The sequence below is a fragment of the Spea bombifrons genome, chromosome 2 (assembly GCF_027358695.1).
Source record: "Spea bombifrons isolate aSpeBom1 chromosome 2, aSpeBom1.2.pri, whole genome shotgun sequence".
NCBI classification, from domain to species: domain Eukaryota; kingdom Metazoa; phylum Chordata; class Amphibia; order Anura; family Pelobatidae; genus Spea; species Spea bombifrons.
This window is the reverse complement of record NC_071088.1, coordinates 126,537,721-126,559,213: the sequence shown is the minus strand read 5'-3', so window position 1 is coordinate 126,559,213 and position 21,493 is coordinate 126,537,721. Positions and strand designations below refer to the sequence as shown.

General features: G+C 46.2%; 2 long non-coding RNA genes across 2 annotated transcripts in view; both read left to right on the top strand.

Moving 5' to 3' along the window:
• The first annotated feature begins 2,299 nt into the window (after positions 1–2,299).
• LOC128474147 (uncharacterized) overlaps positions 2,300–21,493 on the top strand; it is a 66,029-nt gene continuing 46,835 nt past the window's right edge. Inside the window, exon 1 of the long non-coding RNA XR_008346317.1 lies at positions 2,300–2,573. This is a non-coding gene — a long non-coding RNA (uncharacterized LOC128474147). The remainder of the gene's footprint in view (positions 2,574–21,493) is intronic.
• Positions 7,924–8,635, top strand: LOC128474146 (uncharacterized). Its single transcript, XR_008346316.1, has 2 exons — positions 7,924–7,996; positions 8,497–8,635. It is a non-coding gene; the product is annotated as an uncharacterized LOC128474146 (long non-coding RNA).

Sequence of the window (21,493 nt, the reverse complement as noted above, 5' to 3'; positions counted from 1 at the left end):
ACATTCACATTCATACCCAGACATACAAAGACATGCCTACATACCCAGATGCACACCCTGCAATACCCAAAGACATGTTCACACATACCCAGCCACTGTTCACACACTAAAATACCCAGACACACACTAACACGCTAAAATACCCAGACACACACCAACATACCCAGACAACGCTAACACACTAAAATACCCAGACACACACCAACATACCCAGACAACGGTAACACACTAAAATACCCAGACACAAACCAACATACCCAGACACAACGGTAACACACTAAAATACCCAGGCACACACCAACATACCCAGACAACGGTAACACACTAACATACCCAGACACATACCAACATACCCAGACAACGGTAACACACTAACATACCCAGAAAATGTTCACAAACTAAAATACCCAGACACTGGATATCTACACAAAGACACATGTTCACACACCAACATACCCGGAGATACATTCACTAACATACCAGGACACAAAAGCTAATATACCCAGATACACACTAAGAAACATGTTCACACTGACACCCAGAAACATACCCAAAGAAATGTGTTCACACACTAACATACCCAAACACAGACTAACATACCCCAAAACACATGTTCATTATATCCACATACAAAACAATACCAGGACACCCAAACACACACATACATACCCAGAGGCAAATGTAAACACACAAACATATACACACACCAATATAGCCACACACTTACCAATATACCCAAGCATACCCAGACACTAACATCCACAAACACACCCGAGGAAACATTCACTCACTAACATCCAATAACATACCCCAAAACACATGTTCATTATTAAAATACCCACATCCAATAACATACCCCAAAACACATGTTCATTATTAAAATACACGCATACAATAACATACCCCAAAACACATGTTCATTAAAACACCCACATCCAATAACATACCCAGACACCCAAACATACATACATACATGCATGCATGCATGCATATACATACATGCCCTAAGACACATGTTCGCACACTTACATATCCACACACTCATAATAATATACCCAAGCACAGACAGAGTAACGTGCCCACTCAGACACACTAACAAACCAAGACACACACTCACCACGGTGCCTCAGCAGGTGATACCGGCGGCTCCCTTGGGGTCACGCAATGAAGGTGCGTGACCCCGCCTCCGGATGTCGGTACCAATTTATCTCTGACGGATCCGCCAATAGTGCCGCGTGGGTCCCATGGACTGGCCGGTCCTGCTTCCGGGGAGCCGCCTGTTAGAGGGAGATCTATGATCTCCCCAACAGGCTCTTTTCCTCCAACAGTGGTCAGGCTAGCCTGCCGCGGAGGAGGCGACCCCAGGCTGAGTACGCTCTAGGCCGCCGCCTACCTTGCCTGTATGTAGCGCCGGCTCTGTTTGCAACTGGTTTTATGGTGTGCCGTCCATCCCAGACCCCATGAAGTCATCACGAATAATTTTGGAAGGAATAAGCATGTGTTGAATTGTGTGTGTGATTTTTTTTATAATCAGATGAGCTGATATCCAATTATGTAACAATATACTATTGTACTTTATTTGACCTATAAATGGCTATTTTTCAGGTGCTCTGTTGCAGAAAACATTGAATAATTTTACATTAGCTGCAGCTCATTGAATGAGAAACATAATGTTGAAGCTCCCAGAAGAGCTGCTGGTTAATATGGGAGGGTTACGATGAGTTCTCTGATCGCCCATTTACAATATGGAGAAAATAGCATCCACATGCCAATTATATACAATACACATATATACAGTATACCAAGCTTGCTTGATGCATGATGCAGTCATATTAATATGATCTGATAAGCAGAGCAGTTGTGTATCCCACAAAAGCCCCCAGTGAGCTCTAACTTATATGCACTCATATTATGGGCCAAATAAACAATATTGTTCATTATATGAGCCAGTAATATGTTAACATATAGTATGCATAGGATCCCTCTATATCACGGGGTGGAGGGTCTTATATTTCTCCCTTGCGCCTAAATGCAGCCTTACCAAACAAACCATTATAGACAAGGCCACACACCCTCTAAAAATAAACATTTTGATGAATTGGCCAATGCTTTTATTTCATTTTTTTATTTAATTTCATATTTTATTTATCTCAGCAGCAACCAAGCAGTATAACTCCTATAGATATATGTTTCAAGCCATGATTTTCTAATGTCTCGCACTCTGATAAAGTCATGGACTCCCCATCTTATTATTCAAGCAGAATCTCTAACACCGTCAGTAAATTATCTCTGCCCAGAATAGATCAAGAATATAGTTTGAATAGCAGTGTTATCCATCGTTTTCAGATGCTGAGAACAGTGAATGATGTCATCGACACTGCTGTTGACAGTGCGATGCAACAATAGGCACTTGCATTCTAAAAGTCTTCCCTGCACACTCAGCTCCCTCAGATGCGCATGGATGGAGATATAGATGTTGCTTGCTACCTGGCCGTATATCGGGGTTCCAGTTGGTGTATGTGAAGGTTGCTTCCTCTATAGGATGAAGAACTGGTGGCCTCAAACAACTACAGGTCTGACATTTTATTTTCTTCATGGGAACTTTCTGTTTTAAAGGGATAACAGCAATGGAGACTGTCAGCCACGCAGGTGCCGGCTCAGGAGCAGGATTGGGCTTAGCACTGGAGGCAGGCAGGTTTTTGCTCTGTTTAGTTGAAGACGTCTGTCTGCTTTCTCTTTGGCCTCATTTGATTAGGCGATGGGGTGGGTGTCTGCAACAATACTTTTTTAACTTAAGTCAGAAATGTGATAATCATTCATAACAGAAAATATTTTAGCATTTCATGTTTCTAGATATGGCTGTTGCAAGATACTTTTATTGCTAGACCTGCTTTCTGAAGCCACAAGGATTGTATCCAGTTTATTGCAGAATGTTCTAATGGGCTGTAGGTGAGGGATGCTCTTCCCATTTCATTTCTATTTCAGTAAAACTAGCAGAGAAAGTGGTACATATTTCCGTATTGAAGAATTAGGTTGCTTTTGTTGCATTAACCATTGCCAACAGTTTTGTCCTGCCAATAGACATGAGCAATGCACTATAAGCAGTGTAGATGCAAATGGTTAATAGTTATCTTTTCTTGAGGTCATTGGAAGAAACTAAGATATGTGGCTTGTCTATTTATAATTTTTGATGCATACTCTCACTTGATGGTTAAAGGTTATTATGGTTTTTTTGGTGATTTAAAGAGTTTTAAAGGGGGATTTGCTGCACTGTTAAGTACACAATTTCTTTTGTACAAATGAGTGCCAATATTATTACACACTGTAATGATTCATTTATTAGATAGTTGCATTTGTATAATATATATTTGTGCATTATATAAATATATATTTCCGAGAGTCAGGTAGCTTACTTGAAGCATAGATATGGGGAGACCGTAATATGGGGGACATACTAAAACGAATGACAAAATGGAATGCCCATAGACTTTAATGGGGAGGAATGCCCATAGACTTTAATGGGGAGGAATGCCCATAGACTTTAATGGGGAGGAATGCCCATAGACTTTAATGGGGAGGAATGCCCATAGACTTTAATGGGGAGGAATGCCCATAGACTTTAATGGGGAGGAATGCCCATAGACTTTAATGGGGAGGAATGCCCATAGACTTTAATGGGGAGGAATGCCCATAGACTATAATGGGGAGGAATGCCCATAGACTTTAATGGGGAGAAATGCCCATTGACTATAATGGGGAGAAATGCCCATTGACTATAATGGGGAGGAATGCCCATAGACTATAATGGAAGGTAAAAGAATAATTGATTTTGAATTTAAAACATATCATTTAGATCTTTGGCACACATTCTCCCCTAGCACAGACACAGGATCTAAAACTCAGATTATGTGGGATTATAGTGATTGAGTGAATGTGAATTGAGTGAATGCCCATAGGATATAATGGGAGAAAAATTAAACTTGTTTTTTAGAGAAAACCATCTTAAATATCATATAGAACTTTGTCATGTATACTCCCCTAGTACAGTTATAGGTTCTAAACCTCATATTAAGTGGAATTATAGCTGTGTTCTATGGATTGACAGGTGAATGACAGTATTGATGGAATGCCCATAGGATAATGTTATCTCTATGTTTAATGCTGTGACGGAACCCTCCATCACTGGGACCACTGGAGAAGCCTGACTGCCAGCCTCCTCCCTATTGACTATGGGCCCTGGGTTTGTAAAGACTTCTGTGGCTACCCCCAGCAGTATCATCTCATCACTTGCTGAGGGGATTATCTCCAGCAGACAGCCAGGATCTGCAACCAGGGAGTGACTGCCATTGTTTCAGTTTAATGTTGTATAAATCAGTCTCCCCCCCCCATTGTATTGTTAATCTCGTTACTGCCCCTGTTGTCTCTGGGAGGCAGATTAAGGGGGGCGGTTTGTGTCCCAATATCTTATTTTATGTAAATGTGTGTTTTGATGGATATATCCAGCCCTGTGTGTCCAAAATAAATCAGTCTTCGTTTGGTTTTACCCTACACTGAGTCTCGGCGAGTGACTGGGGAACCGGGGGAAGTGTGTTGTCCCAGGCTAAGGGAGCACAAGACAGCGGAGGTAGTCGGTCGGACTAGCCAGCCCCGTGACATTGGTGGCAAGCGGCGGGATTGCTTCTTAGTCTGAGGGACACTCACTTTCTACCGGGATTAACCGACAGGACGACAGACTTCGGTCGCCTTGACGAACACATGGATGTGGTATCAGAATTCCAGGGGCTGCTGCGGGTCATCCTCTCCTGCTACACCACTACTCTGCCTACAGAACAATACCAGAATCTGAGGCAACTGGTTCGACGGTCACTATGGCAGAGGGCTGTTATATGCCGGGGTCAGTGTCTTCCAAGCTCCGAACAAAAGATTAGAGACCAGCGGGAACTACGGATGTCATTCCCTTAGTGCAGAGAATTACATCACATGCCGTTTCCAGTATCTTAAGTTCTATTAAGGTTTGGGGACCAGGGCATTTTTATTTTTGTAACGGTTATAAGTTGCACCTGCAACCTGTAGCTTTCCTATCAACTGCTCGCAAAAATATATTTCTTTCCCCAGGTAACTAGAGTTAATAAATAATAGTTCCTTTTTTACACTTGAAGTATAACATTGCATAGCCTATATTGGTGTTAATACAGGTATTTTATTTTTGTATCTCTCATGTGGTACATAGTTGGAATTAAAATTAATACTACTAAAATAGACTGTCCCAAACATGACATGTCGGAATGGAAATGTAGGTGTATTTTGGCTTTTATGAAATGTTTTGTGCATCTTGCTATAAACTTGTGCACCGAAAAATGCACCTGCCCCTTAAGCCCGCCGCAACTGCGACCGGGTCCGCCACTCAAAGGGACCGGGAAGCCCCCGCCAGGGCCGGCCTTACAGGTGTGCGTCCGCACAGGGTTTAAATTAAAACATCGGGGGGGGGTTGTTTTTTTGCAACCCCCAATACTTACTCCTCAGATCAGTGATTGATATTCGCTGAATATGCGCGGAATTCTTCTATTGTTTTATGTTAGTGTGTGTGCAGGCATGTTATGACTGTGTGTGTATGGGTATGATATTGTCTATGTGTGTTTCTCTGGGCATGATAGCATGCATTTGTGCTAGTTTAAGTGTCTGTGCATGTGTGTTAATGTATGGGCCTTGTTGTGTTAGTGTGAGTGTCTGTGTGTGTATTAGTGCTGATTGTCTGGTTGTGTTAGTGTCAGGGTGTGTGTTAATGTATGGGTCTGGTTGTGTTAGTGTGAATGTCTGGGTGTGTGTATTAGTGCTGATTGGTTGTGTTAGTGTCAGGGTGTGTGTTAATGTATGGTTCTGGTTGTGTTAGTGTGAATGTCTGGGTGTGTATTAGTGCTGATTGTCTGGTTGTGTTAGTGTCTGGGTGTGTGTTAATGTATGGGTCTGGTGGTGTTAGTGTGAATGTCTGGGTGTGTGTGTATTAGTGGTGATTGTCTGGTTGTGTTAGTGTGAGTGCCTGGGTGTGTGTGCTTTAGTAAAAAGATTGTGAGGAGAACCGGTGTGCCCCAAAAATAGTGTGTGCTAAATAAGTAAATCTCTTAAAAATACTTCCCTTTTGTTTTCTCACAGCTGCCTCCTTAAAAACAACTCTCTCCAGGTGTTGTAAAGTATAGGTTCAATTTCAATAGGGGGCGCTCATGTAAGAAAAACAAACGAAACAACAATAGTGTAGACTGTTCCGTCAATACGGTGTTAATTATATTGCGTTAGTTGCACTCACAATAGTGCTGAAGATTTGTGTCTGTTTCTCATTCCCCTCTCATAGCAGCTTGTGAAAAAGGTAGTAAATGGTTGCAATCACGGGATCCAATGCACGTAAAATTATGTGCAAGGTGCGCTCAGGGAGGGGGGTAGGGGAAGCCCACGGTGTCCAGGATCTCTTCTCCAAATGTCATGGAATTTCAGGTCCAATCCCCCGAACGCTGTGATACAGTGCGGCAACTTCTTCCAGCCAGGGAGCGGGAAAACCACCCCCAAAGAATAATCAACTGCTGCTTATATTTAAAGATATAGGTTTATTACGGGAATATGCCTTTAAAATAATTTTATTTAAATTTTAAAAAAAAGTACTTTAAGATATATAAAATATAAATATGTAAACGTCAAACGATTCAGTGAAATAAAAAGTCTTTCCTCAACGCGTTTCGGCTTTAATGGCTTCCTCAGGAAAAAAGTATTTGATCGCTTCTTCCACTCTTTTTATGTGTGTTAATTCGTTGTATTTTCTTCTATATACGCTAGATGGCGGTGTAACGTTGTTTCCCAGAACATGAGGACGTGTTGTACGCACATGTACACTAGGTGGCGCTGTTACGTCATTCCACAATACGTGAGGACGTATTGGAGGCTGGATGTGCGTACTGCCGTCATTCTGTTTATACGCGTCCCCATAGAAACGGCTTCTCCTTCTCCGTAGGGCTGTCTCATTTCTTGGTGTTGCATCATGTCCTAGTGTCCTGCTGTGCTGTGCAGTGCAGATGTTAAGAAATGACATTTGAAGACGGATTAACATGAAGGTAGGATAAACGCTATAGGATGTAAACGTTTAAGGATGTGATTGCATTAAACGTGGATATATGAACTATAACTAAACATACTATGGGTTTTGTTTATACATAAATGTCTATATGAATCCACAGAAAAGAGAGCAATAAGGGTGGAAAAATGCCAAACAATAATACAAAATATGAAATATTGGAATTGTGTATAGTAAAAAGTAATATTGAAGAACCCATGAATGAATAAGTAGTCTGTGTCTATTTATTTCAAATGGGGGTTAGGATCCCTTAGGTGAAAGCGTGACTATCCAAGTTTATGTTCAAGCCTCCTTTTTTTATATGTTCCTAATTTAAAGATCCACTTAGTTTCCTTTCTTGAAATGTTTTCTGCACTATTCCCTCCTCTCCAATTTGGGGGTACAGTGTCTATTCCCATGATTCAAAATTGATTAATTGAGAAAACAGGACATGAATTACAGTATCGCAGGACACCGTGTTTAATGCTTGAATTCATAATGTTCCCAAGATGTTCCTAAATTCTTCCTTTAAGTGGTCTGGTTGTTCTTCCCCCATACTGTGCACCACATGGACATTGTAATAAATAAATTACAGATTTGGTGGTGCAGGTGATGAATTTCTTAATTTCGTATGTAGTCCCTGTCCTATTACTGATAAAACTGTTTGTTTTCCTTGGTAGGTAGGTGCACATCTTGCACCTACCGCATGGGCAAAAAACAATGGGTTTCTTGCCCAGAAAGGTATTAAAATTAATTTCTGTTTTCTTTGTTGGGAGGAAAATGTTTTTCAAATTATTTGTTTTTTTTGTATACGATTTGAGGTTTTTCCGGTAAGAGGGGACCTAAAATGTCATCGCTCTTCAGGACATGCTAGTGTTTCCGCAATATCTTTTTAATGTGGTAAGCCTTAGTATTATATTCCTTAATGAATGAAAAACTGAAATCTTTCTTGTTCATATTATGTTCGGGCTTTCCTTTTAGTAGATGAGATCTGTCCATTTGTTCCACTTTCTGTTGACTTCTCGCTAATAACTCTATTGGATAGTGTTTCTCCCTAAATTTACTTTTAATATCTGTGGTGTGTTTAATAGAGTCCTGGTCCCGTGTACAGTTCCTCCTTATTCTCATCATCTGCCCCGTGGGGATGTTATCTAACCATGCTGGGTGATGACAGCTTGTGTAATCAATGAAACCATTGGCATCGGTAGCATTTTTATAATTTCTGGAGCATTGCCTTCTGTGAATAGTTCCACATCCAAGAATTCAACACTTTGCTTTAGTATGTTGAAAGTAAATTTTAGGTTGTATTGGTTCTGGTTGATGTATTCTATAAATTGATGTAATTTATCCAGTGTTCCCCTCCATATAATTAACACGATATATCTCTTCCACTGCACCAGGTCTGCTTCAAATGGATTGTTGTGCCATATCTGTTCTGCTTCCCATTCGGCTACGAAAAGGTTGGCGTAACTCGGCACGAACCTGGCACCCATGGCTGTCCCACATAGATGACGGTAAAACTGGTGTTCAAACAAGAAATAGTTATATTTCAAAATAAAATCGATACATTCCAAAATGAAATCCTTCCGATGTGTTGCATGTTAACTCCATGTTTAATGCTATCTCAATGAGTAGTGTTATGTCCATGTTTAATGCTATGTCCATATTTAATGTTATCTCTATGTGTAATGTGTGACAGTGTAAACCCCAGGGAGATGCTTAGTGTGGCATTTGGGTACAGGTGCTATCCAGATCGTAAATATGGGTCCCTAGGGTGGAGCAATTGGAGAGCAGGGTGGGAAATGCTCCGTTTCCCCATGCTGTGGAAATTCCATGCCGAGTTTTCCAGGACGCGAGAAGTCCACAGGATCCGGTCCGGGATTCCTATGGGGCCGGCATCAGGCACAGGTGCTGGACATTAAAAACCCCTGGAGCTTGATACTCAGAGAGACTGTTGGGGGAAGAGGAAGTTCCCTGTGCTCCCAGGGCAAGGAGAGGCCCCGAAGAAGACAATCCCTGAGCCAAGTGAGGCAATACCTGCCTGGACATTTCTTTTGCAGGTTTCACAGATATGCAATACTTTTATCCAGCAAAAAGAAACTTCACGTCCTGATCATCAATAAGTCGTCACAAACACATCAAGGCCATCCTCCATAAGCATATGTATTTCAGCCAGCAATACACAAGGGCACATACCATGCAACAGTCAAACAGTGGTTTTTGGGGTTTAAGCGGTTAAAATAAGGAGGAAAAAAAAAACAAAAAAAAAAATGAGCTGCTGTTCCTGGCTCTAATTGCCCTAGAGGACTTAGGTGCTTAGGACCCCTAAAAGTGACATGTATGGCCCTCATGCTATAGGGTTTGTCACATATGGTGGAGGATGCGGGCAAAGCACTGCTATGGTCTGTGGGCAGAAAGCAGGAACCAAAACAAAAAAAACGAAAAAAAAATGAGCTGCTGTTCCTGGCTCTAATTGCCCTAGAGGACTTAGGTGCTTAGGACCCCTAAAAGTGACATGTATGGCCCTCATGCTATAGGGTTTGTCACATATGGTGGAGGATGCCGGCAAAGCACTGCTATGGTCTGTGGGCAGAAAGCAGGAACCAAAAAAAAAAAACGAAAAACAAAAAAAAAAAAAGAGAAAAAAAAAAATTCACTTTATTTTAACCGCTTAAACCCCAAAAACCACTGTTTGACTGTTGCATGGTATGTCTCTAACTGAACTATGCTGGTGCAGACTGACCAGCCTAATCACCCACTACCTCAACCTCCCAGCCAGACCCAGCTACGCCAGGGTCTGGAAAACCTCCCCCAGACAACACACAAAACGTCCAGGCAGGTATTGCCTCACTTGGCTCAGGGATTCTCTTCTTCGGGGCCTCTCCTTGCCCTAGGAGCACAGGGAACTTCCTCTTCCCCCAACAGTCTCTCTGAGTATCAAGCTCCAGGGGCTTTTAATGTCCAGCACCTGTGCCTGATGCCGGCCCCATAGGAATCCCGGACCGGATCCTGCAGATTTCTTGCCTCCTGGAAAACTCGGCATGGAATTTCCACAGCATGGGGAAACGGAGCATTGGCCCACCCTGCTCTCCAATTGCTCCACCCCAGGGACCCATATTTACGATCTGGATAGCACCTGTACCCAAATGCCACACTAAGCATCTCCCTGGGGTTTACACTGTCACAAATGCTATGTCCATGTTTAATGCTTTATCCATGTGTAAGGCAGTGTCAGTGTTTAATGCTATCTCCATGTTTAATGTTATCTCTATGTGCAATGCTATGTCCATGTTTAATGCTATTGTCAGGAACCACTTTTTCGCTGCCTGAACCATGGCTTTTTTTATACCTGTGGTGTTTAAATCTGCAACCACTAGTGGCCGCCCTCTGGAGCACTCAGAACTCAGGTGTGCCTTGTTACCTGGGTTGAGCCCTAGCCAATACATCCAGCTGGCCCTTGTTACCTGTGATTACCCTGCCTTTATGAACCTGCCCTGCCCTTCAGTCAGGGCCTTTGTATTGAAGTCTATGGATCTTCCTGCTGTGGCTCGGCACCTGTACTGTTCCTGGTTCCCTGCTTTGTGTCCTGATCAATCGGACTCGCTGCTTTGTGTCCTGATCAATCGGACTCGCTGCTTTGTGTCTTGATCAATCGGACTCGCTGCTTTGTGTCCTGATCAAGCGGACTCGCTGCTTTGCGTCCTGATCAAGCGGACTCGCTGCTTTGCGTCCTGATCAAGCGGACTCGCTGCTTTGCGTCCTGATCAAGCGGACTCGCTGCTTTGCGTCCTGATCAAGCGGACTCGCTGCTTTGCGTCCTGATCAAGCGGACTCGCTGCTTTGCGTCCTGATCAAGCGGACTCGCTGCTTTGCGTCCTGATCAAGCGGACTCGCTGCTTTGCGTCCTGGTCAAGCGGACTCGCTGCTTTGCGTCCTGATCAAGCGGACTCGCTGCTTTGCGCCCTGATCAAGCGGACTCGCTGCTTTGCGTCCTGATCAAGCGGACTCGCTGCTTTGCGTCCTGATCAAGCGGACTCGCTGCTTTGCGTCCGGTCAAGCGGACTCGCTGCTTTGTGTCCTGATCAAGCGGACTCGCTGCTTTGTGTCCTGATCAAGCGGACTCGCTGCTTTGTGTCCTGATCAAGCGGACTCGCTGCTTTGTGTCCTGATCAAGCGGACTCGCTGCTTTGTGTCCTGATCAAGCGGACTCGCTGCTTTGTGTCCTGATCAAGCGGACTCGCTGCTTTGTGTCCTGATCAAGCGGACTCGCTGCTTTGTGTCCTGATCAAGCGGACTCGCTGCTTTGTGTCCTGATCAAGCGGACTCGCTGCTTTGTGTCCTGATCAAGCGGACCCGCTGCTTTGCGTCCTGATCAAGCGGACCCGCTGCTTTGCGTCCTGATCAAGCGGACCCGCTGCTTTGCGTCCTGATCAAGCGGACTCGCTGCTTTGCGTCCTGATCAAGCGAACCTGGCACCCATGGCTGTCCCACATAGATGACGGTAAAACTGGTGTTCAAACAAGAAATAGTTATATTTCAAAATAAAATCGATACATTCCAAAATGAAATCCTTCCGATGTGTTGCATGTTAACTCCATGTTTAATGCTATCTCAATGAGTAGTGTTATGTCCATGTTTAATGCTATGTCCATATTAAATGTTATCTCTATGTGTAATGTGTGACAGTGTAAACCCCAGGGAGATGCTTAGTGTGGCATTTGGGTACAGGTGCTATCCAGATCGTAAATATGGGTCCCTAGGGTGGAGCAATTGGAGAGCAGGGTGGGAAATGCTCCGTTTCCCCATGCTGTGGAAATTCCATGCCGAGTTTTCCAGGACGCGAGAAGTCCACAGGATCCGGTCCGGGATTCCTATGGGGCCGGCATCAGGCACAGGTGCTGGACATTAAAAACCCCTGGAGCTTGATACTCAGAGAGACTGTTGGGGGAAGAGGAAGTTCCCTGTGCTCCCAGGGCAAGGAGAGGCCCCGAAGAAGAGAATCCCTGAGCCAAGTGAGGCAATACCTGCCTGGACATTTCTTTTGCAGGTTTCACAGATATGCAATACTTTTATCCAGCAAAAAGAAACTTCACGTCCTGATCATCAATAAGTCGTCACAAACACATCAAGGCCATCCTCCATAAGCATATGTATTTCAGCCAGCAATACACAAGGGCACATACCATGCAACAGTCAAACAGTGGTTTTTGGGGTTTAAGCGGTTAAAATAAGGAGGAAAAAAAAACAAAAAAAAAATGAGCTGCTGTTCCTGGCTCTAATTGCCCTAGAGGACTTAGGTGCTTAGGACCCCTAAAAGTGACATGTATGGCCCTCATGCTATAGGGTTTGTCACATATGGTGGAGGATGCAGGCAAAGCACTGCTATGGTCTGTGGGCAGAAAGCAGGAACCAAAAAAAAAAAAACGAAAAAAAAATGAGCTGCTGTTCCTGGCTCTAATTGCCCTAGAGGACTTAGGTGCTTAGGACCCCTAAAAGTGACATGTATGGCCCCCATGCTATAGGGTTTGTCACATATGGTGGAGGATGCGGGCAAAGCACTGCTATGGTCTGTGGGCAGAAAGCAGGAACCAAAAAAAAAAAAAACGAAAAAAAAATGAGCTGCTGTTCCTGGCTCTAATTGCCCTAGAGGACTTAGGTGCTTAGGACCCCTAAAAGTGACATGTATGGCCCTCATGCTATAGGGTTTGTCACATATGGTGGAGGATGCGGGCAAAGCACTGCTATGGTCTGTGGGCAGAAAGCAGGAACCAAAAAAAAAAAACGAAAAACAAAAAAAAAAAAGAGAAAAAAAAAAATTCACTTTATTTTAACCGCTTAAACCCCAAAAACCACTGTTTGACTGTTGCATGGTATGTCTCTAACTGAACTATGCTGGTGCAGACTGACCAGCCTAATCACCCACTACCTCAACCTCCCAGCCAGGCTCTGGAAAACCTCCCCCAGACAACACACAAAACGTCCAGGCAGGTATTGCCTCACTTGGCTCAGGGATTCTTTTCTTCGGGGCCTCTCCTTGCCCTAGGAGCACAGGGAACTTCCTCTTCCCCCAACAGTCTCTCTGAGTATCAAGCTCCAGGGGCTTTTAATGTCCAGCACCTGTGCCTGATGCCGGCCCCATAGGAATCCCGGACCGGATCCTGCAGATTTCTTGCCTCCTGGAAAACTCGGCATGGAATTTCCACAGCATGGGGAAACGGAGCATTGGCCCACCCTGCTCTCCAATTGCTCCACCCCAGGGACCCATATTTACGATCTGGATAGCACCTGTACCCAAATGCCACACTAAGCATCTCCCTGGGGTTTACACTGTCACAAATGCTATGTCCATGTTTAATGCTTTATCCATGTGTAAGGCAGTGTCAGTGTTTAATGCTATCTCCATGTTTAATGTTATCTCTATGTGCAATGCTATGTCCATGTTTAATGCTATTGTCAGGAACCACTTTTTCGCTGCCTGAACCATGGCTTTTTTTATACCTGTGGTGTTTAAATCTGCAACCACTAGTGGCCGCCCTCTGGAGCACTCAGAACTCAGGTGTGCCTTGTTACCTGGGTTGAGCCCTAGCCAATACATCCAGCTGGCCCTTGTTACCTGTGATTACCCTGCCTTTATGAACCTGCCCTGCCCTTCAGTCAGGGCCTTTGTATTGAGGTCTATGGATCTTCCTGCTGTGGCTCGGCACCTGTACTGTTCCTGGTTCCCTGCTTTGTGTCCTGATCAATCGGACTCGCTGCTTTGTGTCCTGATCAAGCGGACTCGCTGCTTTGTGTCCTGATCAAGCGGACTCGCTGCTTTGCGTCCTGATCAAGCGGACTCGCTGCTTTGCGTCCTGATCAAGCGGACTCGCTGCTTTGCGTCCTGATCAAGCGGACTCGCTGCTTTGCGTCCTGATCAAGCGGACTCGCTGCTCTGCGTCCTGATCAAGCGGACTCGCTGCTTTGCGTCCTGATCAAGCGGACTCGCTGCTTTGCGTCCTGATCAAGCGGACTCGCTGCTTTGCGTCCTGATCAAGCGGACTCGCTGCTTTGCGTCCTGATCAAGCGGACTCGCTGCTTTGCGTCCTGATCAAGCGGACTCGCTGCTTTGCGTCCTGATCAAGCGGACTCCCTGCTTTGCGTCCTGATCAAGCGGACTCGCTGCTTTGCGTCCTGATCAAGCGGACTCGCTGCTTTGCGTCCTGATCAAGCGGACTCGCTGCTTTGCGTCCTGATCAAGCGGACTCGCTGCTTTGCGTCCTGATCAAGCGGACTCGCTGCTTTGCGTCCTGATCAAGCGGACTCGCTGCTTTGTGTCCTGATCAAGCGGACTCGCTGCTTTGTGTCCTGATCAAGCGGACTCGCTGCTTTGTGTCCTGATCAAGCGGACTCGCTGCTTTGTGTCCTGATCAAGCGGACCCGCTGCTTTGCGTCCTGATCAAGCGGACCCGCTGCTTTGCGTCCTGATCAAGCGGACTCGCTGCTTTGCGTCCTGATCAAGCGGACTCGCTGCTTTGCGTCCTGATCAAGCGGACTCGCTGCTTTGCGTCCTGATCAAGCGGACTCGCTGCTTTGCGTCCTGATCAAGCGGACTCGCTGCTTTGCGTCCTGATCAAGCGGACTCGCTGCTTTGCGTCCTGATCAAGCGAACCTGGCACCCATGGCTGTCCCACATAGATGACGGTAAAACTGGTGTTCAAACAAGAAATAGTTATATTTCAAAATAAAATCGATACATTCCAAAATGAAATCCTTCCGATGTGTTGCATGTTAACTCCATGTTTAATGCTATCTCAATGAGTAGTGTTATGTCCATGTTTAATGCTATGTCCATATTAAATGTTATCTCTATGTGTAATGTGTGACAGTGTAAACCCCAGGGGGATGCTTAGTGTGGCATTTGGGTACAGGTGCTATCCAGATCGTAAATATGGGTCCCTAGGGTGGAGCAATTGGAGAGCAGGGTGGGAAATGCTCCGTTTCCCCATGCTGTGGAAATTCCATGCCGAGTTTTCCAGGACGCGAGAAGTCCACAGGATCCGGTCCGGGATTCCTATGGGGCCGGCATCAGGCACAGGTGCTGGACATTAAAAACCCCTGGAGCTTGATACTCAGAGAGACTGTTGGGGGAAGAGGAAGTTCCCTGTGCTCCCAGGGCAAGGAGAGGCCCCGAAGAAGAGAATCCCTGAGCCAAGTGAGGCAATACCTGCCTGGACATTTCTTTTGCAGGTTTCACAGATATGCAATACTTTTATCCAGCAAAAAGAAACTTCACGTCCTGATCATCAATAAGTCGTCACAAACACATCAAGGCCATCCTCCATAAGCATATGTATTTCAGCCAGCAATACACAAGGGCACATACCATGCAACAGTCAAACAGTGGTTTTTGGGGTTTAAGCGGTTAAAATAAGGAGGAAAAAAAAACAAAAAAAAAATGAGCTGCTGTTCCTGGCTCTAATTGCCCTAGAGGACTTAGGTGCTTAGGACCCCTAAAAGTGACATGTATGGCCCTCATGCTATAGGGTTTGTCACATATGGTGGAGGATGCGGGCAAAGCACTGCTATGGTCTGTGGGCAGAAAGCAGGAACCAAAAAAAAAAAAAACGAAAAAAAAATGAGCTGCTGTTCCTGGCTCTAATTGCCCTAGAGGACTTAGGTGCTTAGGACCCCTAAAAGTGACATGTATGGCCCTCATGCTATAGGGTTTGTCACATATGGTGGAGGATGCGGGCAAAGCACTGCTATGGTCTGTGGGCAGAAAGCAGGAACCAAAAAAAAAAAAAGAAAAAAAAATGAGCTGCTGTTCCTGGCTCTAATTGCCCTAGAGGACTTAGGTGCTTAGGACCCCTAAAAGTGACATGTATGGCCCTCATGCTATAGGGTTTGTCACATATGGTGGAGGATGCGGGCAAAGCACTGCTATGGTCTGTGGGCAGAAAGCAGGAACCAAAAAAAATAAAACGAAAAACAAAAAAAAAAAAAGAGAAAAAAAAAAATTCACTTTATTTTAACCGCTTAAACCCCAAAAACCACTGTTTGACTGTTGCATGGTATGTCTCTAACTGAACTATGCTGGTGCAGACTGACCAGCCTAATCACCCACTACCTCAACCTCCCAGCCAGACCCAGCTACGCCAGGCTCTGGAAAACCTCCCCCAGACAACACACAAAACGTCCAGGCAGGTATTGCCTCACTTGGCTCAGGGATTCTCTTCTTCGGGGCCTCTCCTTGCCCTAGGAGCACAGGGAACTTCCTCTTCCCCCAACAGTCTCTCTGAGTATCAAGCTCCAGGGGCTTTTAATGTCCAGCACCTGTGCCTGATGCCGGCCCCATAGGAATCCCGGACCGGATCCTGCAGATTTCTTGCCTCCTGGAAAACTCGGCATGGAATTTCCACAGCATGGGGAAACGGAGCATTGGCCCACCCTGCTCTCCAATTGCTCCACCCCAGGGACCCATATTTACGATCTGGATAGCACCTGTACCCAAATGCCACACTAAGCATCTCCCTGGGGTTTACACTGTCACAAATGCTATGTCCATGTTTAATGCTTTATCCATGTGTAAGGCAGTGTCAGTGTTTAATGCTATCTCCATGTTTAATGTTATCTCTATGTGCAATGCTATGTCCATGTTTAATGCTATTGTCAGGAACCACTTTTTCGCTGCCTGAACCATGGCTTTTTTTATACCTGTGGTGTTTAAATCTGCAACCACTAGTGGCCGCCCTCTGGAGCACTCAGAACTCAGGTGTGCCTTGTTACCTGGGTTGAGCCCTAGCCAATACATCCAGCTGGCCCTTGTTACCTGTGATTACCCTGCCTTTATGAACCTGCCCTGCCCTTCAGTCAGGGCCTTTGTATTGAAGTCTATGGATCTTCCTGCTGTGGCTCGGCACCTGTACTGTTCCTGGTTCCCTGCTTTGTGTCCTGATCAATCGGACTCGCTGCTTTGTGTCCTGATCAATCGGACTCGCTGCTTTGTGTCCTGATCAATCGGACTCGCTGCTTTGTGTCCTGATCAAGCGGACTCGCTGCTTTGCGTCCTGATCAAGCGGACTCGCTGCTTTGCGTCCTGATCAAGCGGACTCGCTGCTTTGTGTCCTGATCAAGCGGACTCGCTGCTTTGCGTCCTGATCAAGCGGACTCGCTGCTTTGCGTCCTGATCAAGCGGACTCGCTGCTTTGCGTCCTGATCAAGCGGACTCGCTGCTTTGCGTCCTGATCAAGCGGACTCGCTGCTTTGCGTCCTGATCAAGCGGACTCGCTGCTTTGCGTCCTGATCAAGCGGACTCGCTGCTTTGCGTCCTGATCAAGCGGACTCGCTGCTTTGCGTCCTGATCAAGCGGACTCGCTGCTTTGCGTCCTGATCAAGCGGACTCGCTGCTTTGCGTCCTGATAAAGCGGACTCGCTGCTTTGCGTCCTGATCAAGCGGACTCGCTGCTTTGCGTCCTGATCAAGCGGACTCGCTGCTTTGCGTCCTGATCAAGCGGACTCGCTGCTTTGCGTCCTGATCAAGCGGACTCGCTGCTTTGCGTCCGGTCAAGCGGACTCGCTGCTTTGTGTCCTGATCAAGCGGACTCGCTGATTTGTGTCCTGATCAAGCGGACTCGCTGCTTTGTGTCCTGATCAAGCGGACTCGCTGCTTTGTGTCCTGATCAAGCGGACTCGCTGCTTTGTGTCCTGATCAAGCGGACTCGCTGCTTTGTGTCCTGATCAAGCGGACTCGCTGCTTTGTGTCCTGATCAAGCGGACTCGCTGCTTTGTGTCCTGATCAAGCGGACTCGCTGCTTTGTGTCCTGATCAAGCGGACTCGCTGCTTTGTGTCCTGATCAAGCGGACCCGCTGCTTTGCGTCCTGATCAAGCGGACCCGCTGCTTTGCGTCCTGATCAAGCAGACTCGCTTCTTTGCGTCCTGATCAAGCGGTCTCGCTGCTTTGCGTCCTGATCAAGCGGACCCGCTGCTTTGCGTCCTGATCAAGCGAACCTGGCACCCATGGCTGTCCCACATAGATGACGGTAAAACTGGTGTTCAAACAAGAAATAGTTATATTTCAAAATAAAATCGATACATTCCAAAATGAAATCCTTCCGATGTGTTGCATGTTAACTCCATGTTTAATGCTATCTCAATGAGTAGTGTTATGTCCATGTTTAATGCTATGTCCATATTAAATGTTATCTCTATGTGTAATGTGTGACAGTGTAAACCCCAGGGAGATGCTTAGTGTGGCATTTGGGTACAGGTGCTATCCAGATCGTAAATATGGGTCCCTAGGGTGGAGCAATTGGAGAGCAGGGTGGGAAATGCTCCGTTTCCCCATGCTGTGGAAATTCCATGCCGAGTTTTCCAGGACGCGAGAAGTCCACAGGATCCGGTCCGGGATTCCTATGGGGCCGGCATCAGGCACAGGTGCTGGACATTAAAAACCCCTGGAGCTTGATACTCAGAGAGACTGTTGGGGGAAGAGGAAGTTCCCTGTGCTCCCAGGGCAAGGAGAGGCCCCGAAGAAGAGAATCCCTGAGCCAAGTGAGGCAATACCTGCCTGGACATTTCTTTTGCAGGTTTCACAGATATGCAATACTTTTATCCAGCAAAAAGAAACTTCACGTCCTGATCATCAATAAGTCGTCACAAACACATCAAGGCCATCCTCCATAAGCATATGTATTTCAGCCAGCAATACACAAGGGCACATACCATGCAACAGTCAAACAGTGGTTTTTGGGGTTTAAGCGGTTAAAATAAGGAGGAAAAAAAAACAAAAAAAAAAATGAGCTGCTGTTCCTGGCTCTAATTGCCCTAGAGGACTTAGGTGCTTAGGACCCCTAAAAGTGACATGTATGGCCCTCATGCTATAGGGTTTGTCACATATGGTGGAGGATGCGGGCAAAGCACTGCTATGGTCTGTGGGCAGAAAGCAGGAACCAAAAAAAAAAAACGAAAAACAAAAAAAAAAAAAGAGAAAAAAAAAATTCACTTTATTTTAACCGCTTAAACCCCAAAAACCACTGTTTGACTGTTGCATGGTATGTCTCTAACTGAACTATGCTGGTGCAGACTGACCAGCCTAATCACCCACTACCTCAACCTCCCAGCCAGGCTCTGGAAAACCTCCCCCAGACAACACACAAAACGTCCAGGCAGGTATTGCCTCACTTGGCTCAGGGATTCTCTTCTTCGGGGCCTCTCCTTGCCCTAGGAGCACAGGGAACTTCCTCTTCCCCCAACAGTCTCTCTGAGTATCAAGCTCCAGGGGCTTTTAATGTCCAGCACCTGTGCCTGATGCCGGCCCCATAGGAATCCCGGACCGGATCCTGCAGATTTCTTGCCTCCTGGAAAACTCGGCATGGAATTTCCACAGCATGGGGAAACGGAGCATTGGCCCACCCTGCTCTCCAATTGCTCCACCCCAGGGACCCATATTTACGATCTGGATAGCACCTGTACCCAAATGCCACACTAAGCATCTCCCTGGGGTTTACACTGTCACAAATGCTATGTCCATGTTTAATGCTTTATCCATGTGTAAGGCAGTGTCAGTGTTTAATGCTATCTCCATGTTTAATGTTATCTCTATGTGCAATGCTATGTCCATGTTTAATGCTATTGTCAGGAACCACTTTTTCGCTGCCTGAACCATGGCTTTTTTTTATACCTGTGGTGTTTAAATCTGCAACCACTAGTGGCCGCCCTCTGGAGCACTCAGAACTCAGGTGTGCCTTGTTACCTGGGTTGAGCCCTAGCCAATACATCCAGCTGGCCCTTGTTACCTGTGATTACCCTGCCTTTATGAACCTGCCCTGCCCTTCAGTCAGGGCCTTTGTATTGAGGTCTATGGATCTTCCTGCTGTGGCTCGGCACCTGTACTGTTCCTGGTTCCCTGCTTTGTGTCCTGATCAATCGGACTCGCTGCTTTGTGTCCTGATCAAGCGGACTCGCTGCTTTGCGTCCTGATCAAGCGGACTCGCTGCTTTGCGTCCTGATCAAGCGGACTCGCTGCTTTGCGTCCTGATCAAGCGGACTCGCTGCTCTGCGTCCTGATCAAGCGGACTCGCTGCTCTGCGTCCTGATCAAGCGGACTCGCTGCTTTGCGTCCTGATCAAGCGGACTCGCTGCTTTGCGTCCTGATCAAGCGGACTCGCTGCTTTGCGTCCTGATCAAGCGGACTCGCTGCTTTGCGTCCTGATCAAGCGGACTCGCTGCTTTGCGTCCTGATCAAGCGGACTCGCTGCTTTGCGTCCTGATCAAGCGGACTCGCTGCTTTGCGTCCTGATCAAGCGGACTCGCTGCTTTGTGTCCTGATCAAGCGGACTCGCTGCTTTGTGTCCTGATCAAGCGGACTCGCTGCTTTGTGTCCTGATCAAGCGGACTCGCTGCTTTGTGTCCTGATCAAGCGGACTCGCTGCTTTGTGTCCTGATCAAGCGGACCCGCTGCTTTGTGTCCTGATCAAGCGGACCCGCTGCTTTGCGTCCTGATCAAGCGGACTCGCTGCTTTGCGTCCTGATCAAGCGGACTCGCTGCTTTGCGTCCTGATCAAGCGGACTCGCTGCTTTGCGTCCTGATCAAGCGGACTCGCTGCTTTGCGTCCTGATCAAGCGGACTCGCTGCTTTGCGTCCTGATCAAGCGGACCCGCTGCTTTGCGTCCTGATCAAGCGAACCTGGCACCCATGGCTGTCCCATATAGATGACGGTAAAACTGGTGTTCAAACAAGAAATAGTTATATTTCAAAATAAAATCGATACATTCCAAAATGAAATCCTTCCGATGTGTTGCATGTTAACTCCATGTTTAATGCTATCTCAATGAGTAGTGTTATGTCCATGTTTAATGCTATGTCCATATTAAATGTTATCTCTATGTGTAATGTGTGACAGTGTAAACCCCAGGGAGATGCTTAGTGTGGCATTTGGGTACAGGTGCTATCCAGATTGTAAATATGGGTCCCTAGGGTGGAGCAATTGGAGAGCAGGGTGGGAAATGCTCCGTTTCCCCATGCTGTGGAAATTCCATGCCGAGTTTTCCAGGACGCGAGAAGTCCACAGGATCCGGTCCGGGATTCCTATGGGGCCGGCATCAGGCACAGGTGCTGGACATTAAAAACCCCTGGAGCTTGATACTCAGAGAGACTGTTGGGGGAAGAGGAAGTTCCCTGTGCTCCCAGGGCAAGGAGAGGCCCCGAAGAAGAGAATCCCTGAGCCAAGTGAGGCAATACCTGCCTGGACATTTCTTTTGCAGGTTTCACAGATATGCAATACTTTTATCCAGCAAAAAGAAACTTCACGTCCTGATCATCAATAAGTCGTCACAAACACATCAAGGCCATCCTCCATAAGCATATGTATTTCAGCCAGCAATACACAAGGGCACATACCATGCAACAGTCAAACAGT